Here is a 5,645-nt window from a genome sequence, read left to right as displayed (position 1 = left end):
CACGTGTGTTTGTGTGTGTGTGTGCGTGTGTGTGTGCATGTGTGTGTGTGTGTGTGTGCACGTGTGTTTGTGTGTGTGTCTGTGTGTGCGTGTGTGTGTGTGTGTGTGTGTGTGTGTGTGTGTGTGTGTGCACGATGTGTTTGTGTGTGTGTGTGTGTGTGTGTGTGTGTGTGTGTGTGCGTGTGTGTGTCTTCATTCTCATATGTTCCCTGCACAGGCGGTGATAAACTTTGTTCCTGTGTTGTGTTCAGTTTGCATGACTATATTTCCCTCTATGACTACAGTGTACATGACTACAATGCGCGCACACACACACACACACACACACACACACACACAAACACACACCTCTGAGGCTCATGGAGGTCTGTGTGGGTGGGGGCACACACACACACACACACACATACATACACACACACACACACACACACACACACACACAGACACACACAGAAACATATACAAACAAACACAGACACACTCACATACTGTACAAACATCACATTTATGAACTTACATCCATGCATTTCGGAAACTGACAAACTTACAGGCATTTACACCCATTGCAACAGATAAACATACATACATATATACACACACACACACACACACACACACACACACACACACACACACACACACACACAAACATAATGAACTGTTAAATGACTCTTGGGACAACTGAGGTCCATTGGCTTCATCTGGTGCTCACTCACACACATCACTACTCATACCAGTTTGGATCAGTGCCTTCCTTCGTGTGTATGTTTGTGTGTTTGTAAATGTGTTGTGTATGTATGTGTGTGTCTTTTTAAGTGTGTTCCTGTGTGTGTGTGTGTGTGTGTGTGTGTGTGTGTGTGTGTGTGTGTGTGTGTGTGTGTGTGTGTGTGCGGTTTAACCATCCATTATCAGGACAAGGAAGTGTCCCACTCTTGTGTTTCCCAGCATCCCTCTCTTCTCTGCCTCATTGCCTCCATCACAGTGGAGCAGGGAACAGCAGGGAGTGCCTGGGAACGCCGCTTTTCCGAACAGGAAGCAGTGTAATGATCCGGATGCTCCTGATGTGTCTCCAAGTCCCAGTTGGATACAGTGCGGTTTGCCTGACTGACTGATGTCTTCATTTGTGTGTGTGTGTGTGTGTATGTCATGTCATAGATGGCACAGTATAGGCAGTGTGTGTTCTTACTGAACAGCTGACCTTTCTCTACCTGGGAACTAAACATCTCTTAAACTCTAGACCTCTTTTTGTCCGTCCGTCCGTCCCTCCGTCCAAAAAAGTTTGGGAGTGATCCGGATCACTGTCTGGATCCAGGAGGCGGTTATGTTTTCGCTTGGCGGAGGTCTGCACTCTCGGAGTGCTTTTCAAGTTTTGCATGGCACACTTAATTTCTTAATCTGTCTGTCCATAGGTCAACACTGCCTCCTTACCAAGTTTCTTAAAGGTTTTCACCAACTCACCCAACCAAGTACACGTGTTTACCTTGGAAAAACACTTTTGAGCCTGGCTTCACACTATCTGCTTTTGTGTGTATGCAAATTAGAGCATTTTTAATGAGATAGGGCCTCATTTGCATATGTAAACATTAAATTATAAAAAAACATGCAATACATTTTTTTCTCATCTTAACATAAGTAATCAACTCAAAGTTGGTGATATCTATTATTTAATTTTTTTACCCTATTCACCTGTACTGCCTCGCCTTAAGTGCCTATTTATGCTAATTATGCAAATTGCCCAAAGTGCAACTTTAGGCAACCAAGTTGAATTCCACCCACTAGGCCTATAGATGACATTTCTGCAATAAAACTTTAGGGTACTCAACATTTTTGGGTTTACTATTGGGCCTATGGGGATCACGACTAGACTATTAAGCTACTGTGTAGTGGGTCCCATTTAGAAGTGGCTTCTTCATTCGGGCTTTCCTTGACTCTTGGAGCTGCGTGAATTTTATTACAACTTTTCGCCAGAATATGGCAGTTTAAGTCCGCTTGATACTGTAAGGCGTAAGCCATTGGTTTCCAAAGGAGATTTTATTTGTGTCGCCAGCATAGCCTATTGACAATTTATGTTGTAAATAGGCCTACCTTATAAGCTACCTGTAGCTTAGGGAAGCTAACAGCTTTCTATTAGGATCTAGTTTGTTAGTTACAGTTTTGTCATAACTCCCTGATGCATTTTTGCATTTAGAATAGCCAGAGCGTGGATATCTCAATCGGGAAAATTAAACAATATCGGTGCCTATGGACTAGGCTGGGTGAACCCAGCCTGATCTGCCCGCTATTTATTTTTTGATTTCTTAAAAGATTTAGCTTGGTCTGGTGAAAGCCAGACTAGCCATGGACCTCAGTTACACAATGCAAGGGAACATGAATCAGCCTATATTTTCACGAACAATAACGGACAACAGCTCTTCAACTTTGGCCCATTAAAATGTGTATGAACAGTCTAGCGACGCATTTCATCAAGGCCCATTTGGACATGGCAGTTATTTGCACCACCTGGTTAGATGTAAAACAGCATTTCGTTTCAGACTACTGTTACTTAATTTGTGCATTAACAATAACTTTTCAGACTACTGTTAATTAATTTGTGCATTGACAATAAAGTATCACAGGAACTAAAGATGACTAAAATCTTATGTAGAAGAAGAAACATTCACAAAAAATCCATCCATCCAAAAATGACCTTTGTTTTTGATAGCTGTTGAAAACGGCATGGAACTGACAGAGATGTTTTTGTTTATAAATAAATAAATAAATAACATTATGCTGATACCTTTTGCTTTTCCCAAATACAATGTAGCCTACAGGTGTAAGTGACCTTTCATCAATCCAGTTGCAATGGATGAACTGTGATGAACTGCCCTACTTGTGATTGTTTAGAGATTTTAAAGGTTTTCTAACAATGCTACATCTTCTTTGGCTATTCTACAATCTATTCACCTTTTCAGCACCAGTAAGCTACTTTCTGTGCAGCCGCACACACACACTCAGGCATGCCAAACAAGCATACACAAAAGTTTCAAGAGTGGGGGATGGATTAAAAGATGGAGACAAATTGAAGTGTGATTTATTTTCGCGGAACGGATGTACAGGACTGAGCGGCGGTCATATTTTGTACCGCTATGCGGTACATCTAATTTAGATACACCTATGGTGTGGGTGCTTGCGTTCCGCTGTCTTGGTTTGTATAGAAATGGATATTAAGTGACACGTACACGCAAGACGTTGGAAATACGGGACCGACGGTTATAGGGGGAGTTCCGATATATCCATATTCCTAGTTGAGTGGAGTGTGTGTGTGTGTGTGTGTGTGTGTGTGTGTGCAAGTAGAGAAGAGAGGGAAAGGTGGATGTTAGTGGAAGGAAGGAAGTTTACTATATCCATATTCCTAGTTGAGTGGAGTGTGTGTGTGAGTGTGTGTTAGGGTGGTCCTTATTATAAGGTGGTCCTTAGAAGTCTCCAATTGGCATGCTCTTAACTCTTCAAATGGTTCCTTTATATAAGAAAATACAGCATGCCAATTTTTATGGCAGTAACATAATAATTACTGGTGGCTCAATAGCTTTAAACTTTGAGATGATTTTCTGTTTAATAATTTTCATAAAAACAGATAATTTGAATTGGTATTGTAACTAGCTAGTAAAAAAAATTCCAAAACAATCTCCATAGAAGCATCTAATGCACCATATATTCCTAAATATGCATTTTAGATACATATTTTAGATACATATCTCAGTTTACTTATTGTAGAAACTAAATCCAAATTAATCCATCCATGACCCGGTTTAGCAGATTTACCTTTCCTGGTGGAATCAATACATATTTCTATTGATGATCACCTTGGTTATTGTTTGGGTTTAGAGAACATTTTTTGGTCTTCATTAAAACATTCAAACAATTGCATCCACGGAACCCCAAATATGTGCCACAAAACTGTATAAGGAACAGGCACCTTTGCCATTCCTTGCTGAGCTTTGCTTGCAGTTATCCACAAGTAGATAAGAGAGAGAAAGGTGGAGAGACACACAGAGAAAAGAGGGACTACAAGTTGAGAGAGTCCATGTGTGTCTTTCTGCTGCTTGTATTGCTAATCTCCAGCCACATGTATGAGTCTTACTGCTGCATGTATCGCTAATCTCCAGCCACATGTATGAGTCTTACTGCTGCATGTATCGCTAATCTCCAGCCACCTGTATGAGTCTTACTGCTGCATGTATTGCTAATCTCCAGCCACCTGTATGAGTCTTACTGCTGCTTGTATTGCTAATCTCCAGCCACCTGTATGAGTCTTACTGCTGCTTGTATCGCTAATCTCCAGCCACCTATACAGATTCTAATTCTCCTGTGTCCTACATTAATAAGGGCACTATTTTAAATGTGCACACATACAATGCTACGGCTGCTTGTAAATTCTATTATGTTTTAGTCAATATGAGGAGTGTGAGAGTGTTCAGAACAGGTCAATTATTTTTTCATTTTGTGAATTACATTTATACATGCGGGAAGCTGTGGTCTAGATGTAACCTACTTCACTGTAGAAACAGGTTGCTTCATGGTAGCCTAGTATCAACAGGAAGTGGTGTATGTGTGAATACAGAATGCAGACAATGCCACTAATTTACTGACAAAGTTCATTCTCATGCATCCGCGCATGTAGTGTACACTATGCATGTGTGAATGGGTGTGTGTGTGTGTGTGTTCCAGTAAAAGTGGCAAAGGTAGTCAGTCTCCTGCGACCTGCAACCTAAGCTAATTCACCAGTATAGGTTACTCACATCCAGTTCCAGTAACCCCCACCCTAACCCTAACCCTAACCCTAACACACACACACACACACCACCCTAACCCCACCAGTGACAGGAACACTCCTAATAAAGTTCAGACTGAAAGGACTCCGTTCACACAGTAGTGCAGGAGTGGTGTTGCTGGAGCAGTAAACTGGAGCCATGGCTGCCTTGCGTGAGAATTGGTCAGGTAAGATACGCTGACCGCTAGATATACTGTGTTGGTTTTCCACCTGCTCTGTTCTGTGACTTCAAAGAGGCATAGGCTATTGATCATTGATATTGCATTTACATTATTGTTTATTGCTTTTTTTCCTTAATGTAGTCTTTCCAACATTTTTAAATTGTTCACTGTTACTTTTTAACTATTGAATTTTTTTAATTTCTAAGTCGCTTTGGACACAAGTGTCTGCTAAATCACATGACCATAACTGTAAGGCATGTGAATGGGGCAGCTGTACACTGATAGGCTGTGAAACTGTGTGTTCTGTGGGCTATGTTCTAGTGACTGGCCTAGTGAACTGCAGGATGTGTGACTTCGCAACAGATACATTCTTGTGCTAAATTTGAGCTTTTTGCAAGATGTACCCGTTGATTATGAATAGCAGGACTAATTCGGGGTTAGGTTTCATAACTTTTATGACCTTTGGGCCCCTGGGCCACCACAGTTCACAGCAATTCAGGCCAGTTTGGGCTAAACTGTCCTTTCTTATATAATTATGCGCTGCTGTGCAGTACATCTACTGTATTGTATTTAAACTGACATTTATGTGTATTCTTTCCTTTAGAAATGTAGTCGTGATGGTGTGTTGTTGCTTGATTAGATATCTCATTCTCAGAGACAGACTGGTGGCACAT

Source organism: Alosa alosa, chromosome 4, assembly GCF_017589495.1.
Source record: "Alosa alosa isolate M-15738 ecotype Scorff River chromosome 4, AALO_Geno_1.1, whole genome shotgun sequence".
Lineage (NCBI taxonomy): Eukaryota > Metazoa > Chordata > Actinopteri > Clupeiformes > Clupeidae > Alosa > Alosa alosa.
The sequence above is the reverse complement of the archived record's forward strand: the minus strand, read 5'-3'. Positions refer to the sequence as shown.